The following is a 14,963-nucleotide window of genomic DNA, read 5'->3' on the forward strand; positions in this document are numbered from 1 at the left end:
GGACCTCATGTTTTGGGAGTGGCTGCAGCTACAGCAGTAATCACTTTTTAACTAAATAGCTCCTTCTATTGTCTCTATTTAAGTACTCCATTTTCCTCTGGATCCTTTTGGACAATCCACTTCCTTATTCTTATTCACTTCCTTTTTCCTATTAATTGTTTCCAAGAGGTGCAAGAAGGATCTTTTCATGTTTCTGTTGCTTCAAAGATGTTTCATTATCTACCATTAAGATAGCTGCCCTTCCCCTATATTTCTGAAAGAGCTTTTGGCAGAGAGTGTAGAAAAGTTGTTAATAAATCATACCTGCCAGGTGATGAGTACACTGGCTCTGATCCAGCAAAACATTTAGGCATGTCTCATTTAAGTGAATGTACTACTCACATGGTTAGAGAAGAAGGCTGGTCCAATTATTAGGGCACTAGCCCAGAACTTGGGAGACCCAGCTTTGCTCTGTCACAGACTTCCTGTGTGACCTTGGGCAAGTTATTTAGTCTCTCTGTGCTTCAGATCCTCATCTGTAAAATGGAGATAACGGTACTTATACTTCCCTCCCTCACAGGGTATTGTGAGGATAAATACATTGAAGACTGAGAAGTGATTTGAAATACACTGATGACCTGTAAGAGCTATGTATTATTATTATTGCTATTGTTATTAAAATTAGGCGCTGCTTAAGTGCTTCCGTGGATGGAGGCCAGAGTTCTCAATGCCACAACCACGTAAGATTGAATCCAGTGTCTGCTAAATTCTGTGCTGTTGGCAGAGAGTGCAAGTATATATGGAGAGATCAGTACAGTATGTGGCAGATTTTATTTTCTGAAGGTAAATCTGAAGTACTTTCAATAGCAGATAATTATCATCATTATTACACTTACAGGGATATATTTTCAAAATATTATGTGGAAGATTTGTGCACAAACCCCCTGAGCAAATTACAGAGCTCAAGTAACAATATGTCTCTCGAGTTTAAGATGTACAAAGAGTGATTTCAAGCAGATAAAACCTGAACAGATAGAACCTGCTCCTTCTGGCTCAGCAAAGGGTAGGCTACTTTTTGACTCATCCAGGAAAACTGCTAGCTTTGAACACAAGGATTCCAGTTTGCCTCCCAGCTGAAGTCACGTGGATGCAAACATAATCAGCCAAATTAATCCCTGGTGTAAATGGGTCCAATTCCAGGTCTCATAACTCCACCCACAGACAACATCTTAAATCTGGATTAGTTTCCTTCCACTCACAATTGGGTCATTTTTAGAAAAATACTATATTTCTTCAATGGATTTATTGAACCAGTTTATAGCGAGTAGTAGTCTGAGCACACAACTGGGATCTGGAAAACTCCTGCTTTCTGTTCCTGACACTGATTCAGTCTGTGGACTTGAGCAAATGATTCAACCTCTCTGCCTCTGTTTTGCCTATATTTTGACTAACCTGTGCTAAGAACTTTGAATATAAAACATGCTATATAAATGCACAATTTATCAAGCAAACACACTTACTAAACAAAATATCTCCTCCCACCTTTATATAAAAACATATAGTATGCATTTTGGTACCTTTGCTTCATTTAATTATTTATTCTGGCAGTTTCACTTTTTCAAATTTATAGCATTAAGACCTGAGCCTAAAATTCTCTCTCAGGCGAGTAGTTTCACTGACTTCAATTAAACTATTTTATGTGAGAGAGGAGGACTCAGGTGCGTAAGCATTCACAAGAGCAAACCCTTACAGTCTGGATGTGTGTTTTTTTCAGGATTCCAAATGACTACTATTAAAGCATTCTTTGCTAAAGCAAAAGAAAATATAAGCTGACTTTTGTTTCCTTTTCAGATCGTTTTTGTATTATTGGGTAATATGAATTGAGATGAATCAGAATAAAAGATGAAAGAGCTGTGCCTTACTGCACTGTATTTCAGCATGAGAGAGAGCAACTAGCTTGAGGAAACAGGTGAAGATGTAACACTATTTATTATACACCCTCAGTGCTATTTTAAAAAGAAAAGGAGTACTAGTGGCACCTTAGAGACTAACCAATTTATTTGAGCATAAGCTTTCGTGAGCTACAGCTCACTTCATCAGATGCACCACGAAAGCTTACACTCAAATAAATTGGTTAGTCTCTAAGGTGCCACTAGTACTCCTTTTCTTTTTGCGAATACAGACTAACACGGCTGCTACTCTGAAACCAGTGCTATTTCAGTGATTAAATCACTAGGGAGAAATATTAAAAATTATTCTAGATAAGCTGAATTTTTAATCACACCCTCCCCCCCTTCCCTAACTCTGCTGTGAGAATTTCAAAATAAGATTATGCATTTTAAAAACAGTTGGGGAAAGAAATACCACAGTAAAATAAATAAAATAGCAATGACATAAGAAACCAAAAATATTCACGTGTGATCTAAAGTTGCTGTATTTGCTACTTGAATAAGGTGGTGTCCTAACAAGATTGCCAGCCTTATTTTTCAGAAATAAAAATGGGGAGATTGTGCTTAAAAATCAATGGCTCAGTATGAGCCTTATATAGGGCCCTAATTCTACAGATTTAAATTCTATTTGAGTCCCATTCCATTGCAGCTGAGTAAGAGGTGCTGAATTGGTCTCCAAACTTGCAGCAAGCAAAATTCATCCCTAACCACACAATGACGGAGTGAAATTACAATAATTCAGTGTCGTCTTTCATTTGCAAGTTACACGGGGGTATGCTAATGTGGTGGACTTCTTCGAGCAGAATACAATAATTAACTTCAAAAAGAAAAGGCGTACTTGTGGCACCTTAGAGACTAACAAATTTATTTGAGCATAAGCTTTCGTGAGCAGTCTGTGGAATTTGCTTCAGTCAGTATCTTTGCATGCGTTACTGGGGCAGAAGACAGAAATATTGAAATGTAAGACAGGGGTCTCTAAAGTCCATTGGTACTGCGTTACCTATTTTGCAACAGTACCCAGAAGCTCTAAACAGGGGCATGCTTTGCTAAGTGCTGTGCAAAGTAATAAAACATTCCCTGTCCCGGAGAGCTCACAATTTAGGATTATGACAAGATGCAGCCAGCAGATGAACAGGGAAACAAGGGTGGGATAGAGAACAAACGAACTGTAAAAGAGGGTATACCTGAATAAGTACATAGCCACAGATGGCCACGGGCCTCACCCATGCCAGATAATTTTATTTTGTAGGCATCCTGGCAGACAAAAGTTCTAAGGAGGAGTTTACAAGTTTTAATAAGGAGTTCTTCCTATACTTAAGGGATATCAGGTTCTTTATGCACAAGAACCACATTTGCCAGTGCTTGCCATCCCAGCAGTGAACTGCATTAAGGACACAGTCCTACTTTTCCTTGCACAGTCAAAACACACATTGGCTTACATTAGAGCAGGGAAGAGCAGCATCAGGATCTAAACTCTATATCAGTCTGGCAGTTCACGTTGCCCAGTCCATATATATCACCTAAATGACATGCTGCAGCACTGCAGTTTGCTCCAGAACTTGTTGATCCTAAGAAAAAAATAAAATAAAATAGAATAATTAAATAAATAAAAAAGGATTGTGCTAATGAGCACAGGCACATGCATCAAGTCAGAGTCCATGCTGCAATTCCTATGAAAGGAGATTTAAGTGAGCAGAATTTGTGGGAAGTGCAGACGTCGTGACAAACAGGAGAGGCTTTGTGAAAAGACTCGAGCTACTAAATTTAAGGAGCAATTCAGACAAAAATATCTGTTCATGGCTACTGAACCATTGCACTTCTCTGTGACTCCACAATTCCACACCAGCAGAGCCCTGATTAAGATTCAGCTACCAGAAAACATGTAGGTCCTTGAAGGCAGTCTCCTGCTTAGAAGCCAAAACATTGTCTTCTTTCAGCCTCTGATCATACATGGAGAATTCTACTGCAATGGAGCAACTGGACACGAAAGACGAGAGTACAAGGTGGAGAGCTATTAAAAGGTTAGCAGAGAAATCCCTTTACCAAGAACAATATCCCTTGCTTCAAACCTTACATGCAGTCCCCAGAGGAAAGTCAAAGAAAGAGAAATCAACCTCAACATTGGCTCCCACCTCCTTCCTCCAACACAATATATAACACTAGAGGAGGCATGGGCACCCTTATTGCCAGGGTATATTTTTCATGTTATTATGGGTTTGCTCTGTGTCCAGGAGAAGCCGGATGTACTTGCTGACAGACATACTCTTCATGTAAGAGGTGCTGATTTATCACATGCTAGCAGGAACACAGAACTGAGACTTCTCGTTGAGATGAATGGCAAAACCACCACTTCCTCCTGGCCCGAGGTGACTTAGCTGGCAAATTGTTTTTAATGGTTAACATACTCTAACAAAAAAAAAAGAAGGGTGGGAAACTGTGGGGTTGGAGAAGGGGAACCGACATGGAAGGGGAAGAGTGACTGAAGCTAAAAGGAGGTGGAGCTAAGGTCTATAAAGCCATTTGCCAGAAATCAGGGTAAGGCAGAACAGAGCTAATCCACTTATATATTTGGTACATCAGACTCCTGTCTTATTTCTGTTCTTTCCCTCACTGATTTGAAAAGAGACTCTGACCCACAATTCCTATGTGATAGAGACAGTGTGACATCCATTGAACAAAGGCATCAGGAGTCTTTGATATCACTTACTAAAGGAAGGCCTTTTTGTGTACCATGGCTGATTGGCAGGCATGACACTACCATTACGATGGAGTGAAGACGGAAGGCCAACTGTGAGCATTTTGCCCTAGGTCACACAGAAAAAGGCACTTATCAAACTCAGTTATCTTTTTTCTTTTTAAAGAACAAATTGTGTGGCCAGCCAGAGCCACCTGGTTACAAAAATGGGTAGAGGATCTACCCCAGCCTTTTTGTCTATTATTTCCTTCTGCAAAGGGTGAATCATTAGTGAAATGTTGAGGAAGGAGAGCATTTGCCAAATCTCTCCATTCAGTCCACTTAAAACATATCAACCAAGGCCATGCCAAGCCACTTGATGAATAGGTCAGACAGCCATGAACCTAATACATACCACCCTTCTTCTGGGACTTTAACAAGGCCTGCTATTTGTATGATTCAGCAGGCAGGTTGGCACAACTGTAATATGAATGGTACCACCAACTTCACAATGGTACAGTCAGGGTTAATTCATATATGTAGAGCACTTTGAGATCCTGGGAGGAAAAGCACTGAAGAAGTACAAAGTTTTATTACTATAAAATCTTCCCTGAATGAAGGTTAAGAGACTGGTGACATTCCTTTCTGACTGGCTCCCTTCTGTAAATATCACTGGCTTTGCAAAAGGTGCAAAGATGCTTATTCAGGGCAATGTGCAGAGTGGGAATGAGAGTCCTCTCTGAGTCACAGTGCTGGGACTGATATAAAAAAAACCCTATTAAAATAGCAGCATGTGAAAGTAATATTCTGAGAACAAAAGAAACCCTGAAGGTCACCTATTTCTTTGTTGATAAGGATACAAAAGCTTAAAATGTCACCACTTGAACTAGCTTTCTCTACCACAAAGAGAAATATTCCCATAGATACTATATGCAGTACGATCTCAGTTATCCAAATTCTTTTTATCCAAAAATCCTAGTTATCCAAATCCACAGCGTGTCCCAAAGTAGCTCTACAAATCACAAGCATTACATTCACAAGGACAGACTACACCAGTGATATCCTTCCCTTTAAAGAAAATCCCCTCTGAAAACAGCATCCACCTGCCAGGGAATCCCAGGGCTGGAGGAAGCTAATTTACAACAGCCTAATTCATGCTATACCAGTGCACCAATGAATCCATTCTTAGTATGATTCCATGGCTGCAATACTGTGTTCAGTTCAAAATGCAACCCATGTAACTAGTTGCTATCCACAGCAACATCTCTACCCAGTGCTCCTCTCCCATCATGGAGCCCTGCAGCCTGGGACACAGCTCCTCCCAGTGACCAGACAGTTGGGGGTCTCACCGACACCACAATCATCCCCGAGGGGTTGCATCCAGCCACAGCCCAAGGCAGGCAGCCTGGGCACCGTGACAGGCAGGATATGCAGGGCAAAGGCTGACCTGCAGAGCGCTGCCATTCATTGGCTCATAGCCCGCAGCTAGAGCCCAGCTCAAAATTGCACTTCAGTTCATCCAAATGCCCAGTTATCTGAAAGTTTCAGATATCTGCCAGGCCATTCAGATAAATGGGATTGCACTGTATACCATGTATATCATTTATAACCTTCAGATTTCTGTATAATTAAAATCTCCCATACTGCATTCTGTAGTAGTTCACTCCCAAACTATTACAAATAATAACATCCTGAAGATAGCTACAATGGAGTAAGGAAGAGAACTGTGTGGAGGACAGAAGTTCTGTTTCAAGAAGGATTTAGAGATTTCAAAAGCTGGCTTTGTTTCGAACTGGAACAAAACCCAAAACTTTCAAAGTACTCCACAGAAGAAAGTTCAAAAATTAACTTTGGATCAATCCAACATTTCATTTTGACAAAACAGAAATATTCCATTTTGATTTTGACTTATTTTATATTATAATACACAATCCAAAACGAAAAATCAAAATGTTCCATTCTGAAAATGTCAAAATTGGGATATTTCAATGTTGTTGGGACCACCCCCCCGTTTTTCTCCAAAATGAAATTTCTGGAAATTAACTCTATTTCACTGTTTTGATTTTGAATGATTTGCATTTTCTGACAGAAAATTATTGGCTCAACGTTTTTCCAACCAGCTCTAGTAAGGGTAAATATTGTGAGGTACTTACACCTTATCACAGCACCTTATCACTTGCTAAAGATCTGGGTAGCCAAGCTGGCGTCTCAGAACGCCCCCTTCATGGCTGGATGGGGCTTGTGGCAGCTTTGCCTTTGTTTCCCTCATGTCCTCCAGCTTATTCCAGCTGTAGGAATGGCCTGACCCTCCAGCCAAGATAATTAGAGTCTGACTCCTTCCAGGGCTACACAGTCCTTTAACACATACAACAAAAATATAAAGATAACAAGATCTTCAGCCCCATCAGTCTCATGGCTGTCCCTCTCCCTCACAGGCAGGCCTCAGCTATAATGCAAAGTCCTCACATCTGTCCTCAGGCTCGTGTCTCACTCCACCCACAGTCTAGGGCTGACACAGTTCTCTGTCTCGCCAGGATTTTCAAGCAGGTCGTTATCCCTCTGAGGCTCCTGAACATCCTTCAGGCTCACCTCAGGAACAGACAGTGTGCTTCTCTTCCCTTCCAGCCTTTTATCAGGCCCTTCCCCAGACAGAGGGAACTCACTATATCCTCTTCTCTCCTTTTTAAGTCCATCCACCACCTCACCTTACCACACTCTCCCCAGGTGCAATCAGCAAGGTTATTAGCAATCTCAGCCTCCCTTAACCTTTTGGTGCCTGTGTGGTGTTCACACCTGTCACAGGCTGAAATACAACACCCACAACATTTGCTAGGCAAATTCTAAACAGCAGCAAAGGTAAAAATAATAGATTCCCCCTGTGGGGGGAGTGGGGAAGGTCAGTGTAGAAACTTAAGTATGAGTGTTGCAAGAGCTCTTGGTAAGCTCGAAAGCTTGTCTCTCTCATCAACAGAAGTTGGTCCAATAAAAGTTATTACCTCACGCACTTTGTCTCACAGGAAAAAGGCAGAGACGGTATGGATGCTAACTGCATTGTGGACCTCATATTATGGTACAGCTCAAACTCCTCAATCAGGATTGGGGCCCTATGGTGCTAAGTGCTGGCTAAATATATAGGTAGATATGGTTCCTGCTTCATGTCTTGTCTACACTAGAGACCAGATCAAATTCTTCGTAACTGGTTTAAGCACAAATGGTTCAGTGCATTCACACAAGCCATTGGTTTAAGTTTTGCCCTACATCCACAACAGCAATCACCTAAACAACTTCAGTTGCTTGAAATGCCTTCTGGGTACCTATCCCACAGTTCCCAAATCAGCTTCTAGAAGCAGTGCATGCATAAAAGGGTTTTATTTTATGTTAATTTCCAATTTATTTGCTGGATCAAGAGCTGGATGAAAAATGGGGAAAAAAGGTTGCAAAAAGTTTGTCTTTTTCGTCAAAATTTTTTTGAAATTAGATGTTTTTTAAACTATCTCTAGTTGGATCATTTGCTTTTTCCTCCCTATCCATGTCTACACAAACTATCCCCACAGCACATCTCCAAAATGTCCTCAGAAGCTGCTTGCTGTACGGAAGACCCCCCTCTCCCTGGGCTGCTGAGTGCCTGCCCCCTGCAGGGGCTGTGAGGATACTGGGGCCCTGAGGTTTCTCCCACTCTTTCTGCTGATGTTCGGATGGGAAGCATTGGAGCCTGAGGGCACAAGGGCAATGTCTACTGATGGATTATGAAGCGCGTGCTCTGATGTCACTGTTGCCTAAGGCTGAGAATGTGTTCTCAGGGCTCATCTATTACCCCCTTTTCCCACTAAAACAACAGTCAATCTCCCAGCCCCACAGAACAGTTTACAGAGTCTGGACTTGCTGACATCTAATTGCTCTCAACGCTGTGAATCTGCTGCACCTCAGTGCTGCTTGGGCCATAAGACACAAAATATTAGTCCTAAATAGGAAGAAGGATGGTTTGGGATCTTGACTAACTACCTCCCCCTGCTCTGGGGTGTTGTTGAAGCTTTTGTAAAGATCCCCTCCACTTGGGATAGGCTTTGGATGGTGGCCAAGGAGGGGACGGAGGAAGAGGCTACTATGGGGACCATATTCTGTATGCAATTTACATTATTGTATGTAGTATTGTTGTAACCATGTGGGTCCCAGAATATTAGAGAGACAATATGAGTGAGGTAATATCTTTTATTGGACCAAATTCTGTTGGTGAGAGAGACAAGCTTTCAAGCTTACATAGAGCTCTCCATCAGGTCACCAACAGAAGTTGGGCCAATGAAAAATATTACCTCCTCCATCTTCTCTGTGTGCTATGATTGGCCTTACAAATACTAGCCCAGTGGAAAGGCTGGTCTTGTGACTAAGGCACTGGATATCCTAGTTGTGGTTCCTGACTCAGCCACAGACTCAGTGGGAGTTTGGGCAAGTCACTTTATATTTATTATTATTTATATTGCAGTTGTGCCTAGTGACCCTAATCATGCATCAGGCCCCAAGGCTTGAACCTGTACAAACACATAACAAAAAGACAGCCCCAAACAGCTTACAATCTCTGTGCCTCAACTCCTTGCCAGTAAAATGGGGACAATAATACCTCCTTACCTATTGAGGATGTTGTGAAGGTAGATTTATTGACGTATGTGAGGTGATCAGATACTATGGTGAATCATGCCGTAAAAAAGCAAATAAAATAAAATGAGTGTCATGTGTCTTAATTCTCTGATGGCACTTTACCTGTCAGCGACATAGTGCTGGATTCTGTTTGGTGCTGAGTGCGCCTGCTACAAGTTTCTGAGTACGTTCCACACACACACTGACCATTTTGTATTATCCACCTACACACAATAGATTTTTTAGTTTAATTCCTGTTGATTGGCAATGTCTTTTATTGATGTAAAGTCCCCGTTGCTTTGACAATAAGGCCAAAAATACTTTTCTAAATAGAAGGATTTTTTTTAATTGTTGTACTTCTCTTCTCTCTCTAAGCACTGCCATACCATAAGGATTCTGCAAGGTTCAAAAGCTTGTAGTCCACACTAGGCCTTTTTAAAAGATTCTAACCTTAGAATGTATTTCTGTTCATTTCAAATGAAAGAAAATGAAAACTGGGGATCACTAACAAACAAAATAAAAAGAAACACGCTACTGCTATAGAGTCATGGCTACTCCAGACACCACAGAGTAGGTACTTGCCAAGCAATAGGAAAATCTCCTGAAGATTTCAGAGCTGCAATATGAATGTTCATGGTGAAAGACTCCATGGGCCAACTTCTCTGCTGACATAAATTGGCATACTCAGTTGAAGTTAATAGAGCTGATCCAGTTCCAACTAGCAAAAGATTTGGCCTCCTATCTTTTAAAGGGTCTGGGAAGCAGAGCCCAATTATTCTGATCCTCAGAGCTATGTGGCATGAAGATGTGTTTTCCCCACTCAATATAAGCATGCCCTTGTTATTACTATTTATATTGTAGTAGTCCCCAAAAACACAATCAGGATCAGGCCCTTATTGTGCTAGATAGCATACGAACAAAGTAAGAATTTACATTCCAATTTGAATCACGATGTAACAAAGTTGTGTAACAAATATTGGCAGGGAAGGGATGGAGGGTGGCTGAGGGTACCAGTAAGAAGATTATACATTTACATGGGTTAGCGATATGTACAGCTTGATGGGTCCAAACCCTAATAAACTGGATTTTATTTATAAAATTAAATTGTTCCCCAACTCTGCTCAGCCTAGCATTAATTTTTAGGTGATTTTTGTAGGAATCATTTCAGAAGCGGGTATTTTGATAGGATTTGAGCTATAATTGTACATATAAATTACAACTGTTTAGGATTAAAGTAGCATCCACAGTCTGCAAATTATTGTGCTAGGAGCTGTGCCAATCCATAGTAAGACAGTTCTTGCCCCAAAGAGCTTGCAATCTAAATAGACAAAAGGTGGGAGGGAAACAGAGACCCCGAGAGGTGAAGTGACTTGCCCGAGGTCACACAGCAGACCAGAGCCAAGAACAGAAGTCAGGTCTCCCCAGTTCCAGTCCAGCATCCTATCCACTTAACCATGCTATATTTCAATACTGTGTCTACAGTAATATAAACATTTTCAATGGCTTATACTAAGACCTTTTAGACCCTATTCAAAAATTAATTTTGCATTTGGGCTAAGTTCTTCCACAATATTTTTATGCATGACTCCATCTGTGTCTTGCAAAAGCAATTCTAAAAGAAGAATGACATATTTATATGGGGGCATAATAACAGCTTGTTAACATAAGAACAGTCCAATCAAAGACATGCCTAAATGAGAACATGTAGATTCCTCTATTCTTCTTGTTTTCAAAATTACAGAAGAGAGTTTAGGCATGATTTTCAGAGTTGCTGGGCACCCACTGCTCGCATTCATGGGAACAGGAGTTGTGTATGCTCTGCACTTCTGACAATCAGATCCTTAATGAACCCTAAAGCATTCCCATGTCTTCCAGATTTCTCCCTAAGCTGAGACAATTAAGGTGAGTGAAAAACAAAACCTATCTGAATATTGTAATTTTTTTTAATTAATTCAGTTAGACCAGGGGTCTCAAACTCAAATGACCACGAGGGCCACAGGAGGATTAGTACATTGGCCCGAGGGCCGCATCACTGGCACCCCACCCCCTGCTGCCCCGGCCCTGCCCCCACTCCACCCCTTCCATGATGCCCTGCTCCTGCCCCGCCTCTTCCCACCCCTTCCCTGCCCCCATTTCCAGGAGGGGTTCGGGGTGCAGCAAGTTGCTCAGATCAGGGGGGTGGGATGCAGGAGGGGTGCGGCAGGGGGCTAAGGCGGCAGGGGTTCGGCAGCAGGAGGGGTTTGGGGGGCGGGCTCCAGCACCTCTTTGGTTTCTGATGGGTGTTTCAGGTCCCAAACACTCCTCCACATGAGCAAACAGACAGTACCATGAACAATATTACCATTGTGGGAACTCATATTTAATATGTGATAGCGTTTGCTCTGCTGTAGCTTTAAATTAAAAGGTTGGCATGGCAACAGATGTTCCCACTTGCTGTGTCTGCCTTGTGCTGCCATATTGTTCAGGATCCCTGGTGGTTTCAGGATTAACCGCCTACAGTATTTCATTTTGAATAAATAAGTCATTTTTGGCTGGAGCATCAAACAAGCAGCTGAAGCCTGGTACGAGCTGTGTATTTTTTGTTGCTTAGCTGCTCTGTAATTTTAAAGCATCCCTTTATGCATGAAAACTACTTTTGGTATTCCAAGCTTCTGCCTGATGTGATGTCAAACAGCAGTGAAAGAATACTATGCTCAGAACTGGAGCTGGGTGAATAATTTATTCAACAGGTATTACTTTTTTTTCCTCTTTGCACATTGTCCAAACATACAGAACAACTCTCAAATATACACATTATTCAGACATATTTGTCTAATACTTTAAGTGTGAAACTCAACCCTGTGTTGAAGCCCTAGAGCAGAAGGCCTATACATCACTGAATTCCCACCTACAATCTGGGCTGGCCGTCTACACCAGGATGAATTTCACTCTGTATTAATGAATTTTGTGCTGCAGATTATTTACAAGCAGTTTGTTGTGCTTGATATTTGAAATTCAAAATTACAGCAGTTTCAGTTGGGCACATGACAAAGTGGGAATTTTCTAGAATATTTTTTTGAATGATATGCATGACAATGATTTATTTGATTTGGAATTGTTACCCAGTGGGTGCAGAAGAGTTAAAATGCTGCTTCTGAGGCAAAGCGGGACACATGAGGTGTTTGCATCACAAAACTCTCTGGGGTGGTATGACTGGGTCATTAAGGACTGGTTGAAACCAACCCATATCGAAGTAGGATCCAGAAAGACAATGGGAACCCCAAGGATTAAACAACTTACACCTAACAATGGGAAACTCCAGCAGGTGGAACATGTGAACTCAGCAGGGGTCCTGCAGGAGGACAACTATAAACCGAGAGGTGACAGGAAGCTAGGATAACAGCTGGCCTTTTAAGAGAAACAGAAGTGCTTGCCTGGGACTGACAGAAAGGGACAGAGACAGAGAGAAAGGAAACCAAGATGGTTCCTATAGCAGCATAGCTTGAGGGAGTCCTGGCTTTGGCCTGTATGGACCATGTCTTAACCTCTGCTTTTCTATGCTAACCTGAGAACTTTCACTGCTGTATTCCAGTGAACTAATAAACCCTAGTCTGTTTTGAAAAGGCTGCCTGATGTCACTGAAAATACTTGCTGACTTGCATTGGTCACTGCAGAGGGTGAAAATCTCTTAACAGGAATCTATCTCAGTTGGACTTGTTGGGCAGAGCTCATGGTGTGAAACAGGAGCACTGAAGACCAGAGGCACAGGCTCAGAGGCATTGAGACAGGATAGTCTACCGTTAAGGAAAAGTGGGACACCTTGGCAGTCTGGCACACTGAATGGCTTCCTCTAGGGAGCTGTTTAAAAGCCAGGGCATAGCACAGATCCTGTGGCTCTGTGACACACAAACCTAAATTATACTTCTGTTCCATGACTAAATGAGTGTAAGAATCAGATTTCTGGTGCAAATACTCCAGTATCTGCTTAAAAATTGATTTTCTATTAACATTCCTATCAGTAAACATGTCTTCCAAAATATCTACGAATGGTGAAGTTTAAAGGTGCAAGAACACAGTCAAACCACATTCATTTTCAATTAAATTAAATAAAATTACTTTGCACTCATCATCCAGCTCCAGTCAGCATCAGACTCACCTGTAAATTTCTACTGGCAACTGCATTGTGCTAGTGAGCATGGCCCAGTAATGGTACGCTGCTGTAACTAAACCCAGCAATGATAATATACATTCCTCCAAGTGAAGCATATTCATGTATTTTTTCTGCTTTATGGCTGAGTATTCTCTATGACAAAATTTTCCTAGGTATTCACTGAACTAGCATGCCTCTGATTTTGGTGCCCAGATAGAGACAATTAGGCAGCTCCCAAAAATTGAAGTACTCAAAATTAGCAGCCATTTTGAAAAATTTTGGATTAAAAGTATTACTAGTTAGCAGGCATTTCAGTCAGGCAGAGGGAGGAAGAGAAAATGCCCTGGTGTCATCCCATTAGTACAACTAACTCAAATAAACCTGATTCCACAAATAGCATCAGAGCATTGGCTAACTAGCATTAGCTGGTGCTCTGATGTCCTTTGTGAAAGTACCAAATCTGAAGGGTAGTATGACATCCTAAATATCAGTATCCAACAGTTCACAAACAGGTTTCAAGTACCCAAAATATCAACTGCCTCATTTGCCTGTGAACATTTATGAGGTGCTTTCTTTGTGTTACTTTCTCTGACTTCTGTTTAGTAACACCCATGTGTACACTGGACCCAATCCTGCTTGTCTTATACAAGAATTTCCAGTGATGTCCATGCCAACAGTCACATGAGTAAAGTGGCCAGGATTTATCCCCACATCTATTTACTAATGTTCCTTTTTGGCCCCCTCCACATCCATGCCCATTATACTAATATTCATATAATTTATTTCTCCTAACTTTAGCTGAGATGCCAAGAGGATAAGAAAACAAAAATCTCTCCAGGTTGTTCTGCACCGAGACCTTGTCTACACTGCTGGGGTAAGTTGACCTAAGTTACGCTACTCCAGCTACGTGAATAATGTAGCTGGAGTCGACGTAGCTTAGGTTGACTTACTGCGGTGTCTACACCGTGCTGCGTCGACGGGAGCCGCTCTCCCGTCAACGTACCTTACTCCTCTTGTTCCAGTGGAGTACCGGAGTCGACCGGAGAGCACTAGATCCGCGAAATCGACCCTTGCTGCATCGATTGCAGCAGCGTTGATCCGCTGTAAGTGTAGACATGGCCTCAGTCTAAGCCCTGGATTACTGTCCATATCTAAAATGGAAACAGCTACTTTATGAAAACTTTTCAAAATCTTTCTTTTGAAGAAACACAAGTTACATTTTCTACATTCCCAGGGATCTTGGGTGTGATGTGTGTTGGTTTTAGTGCCTCCTGGCTTCAGGCTCCATTTTATCAAATGCTGCTTTTCCTGCGATGGTATGAGATGCTTGCATTCGTTTAAAAAGGCAGAAAAACAGACGGGACATATTTAATTTGTGAAGACAACTCGTAATCTTGTAAGTACAGATGGAGTAGGCATCTCTTAACAATTACTATCTAACTGGTCTCTGAATAAGCCAGATGGTTTTTTAAAGTCAGGGCTCATTGCCAGTTTGATGGAGGAGAGGGGAGAGCAGAGAGCAGTATTCCCCCAGGTCCAGGACACCAAAAGAAATGCCAATTGAAAGACATCTAGCCAATGGAATGAGTGCCCAACCCAG

The 14,963-nt window shown here is 41.6% G+C and overlaps 1 long non-coding RNA gene across 1 annotated transcript in view; it reads right to left on the minus strand.

Moving 5' to 3' along the window:
• The window catches only part of LOC141992923 (uncharacterized), a 132,657-nt gene that overhangs the window by 61,406 nt on the left and 56,288 nt on the right, over positions 1 to 14,963 (minus strand). The window contains exons 6-7 of the long non-coding RNA XR_012640692.1: positions 3,368 to 3,496; positions 382 to 515 (exon numbers count right to left, since the gene is read on the minus strand). This is a non-coding gene — a long non-coding RNA (uncharacterized LOC141992923). The remainder of the gene's footprint in view (positions 1 to 381; positions 516 to 3,367; positions 3,497 to 14,963) is intronic.

The sequence above is a fragment of the Natator depressus genome, chromosome 8 (assembly GCF_965152275.1).
Source record: "Natator depressus isolate rNatDep1 chromosome 8, rNatDep2.hap1, whole genome shotgun sequence".
NCBI lineage: Eukaryota > Metazoa > Chordata > Testudines > Cheloniidae > Natator > Natator depressus.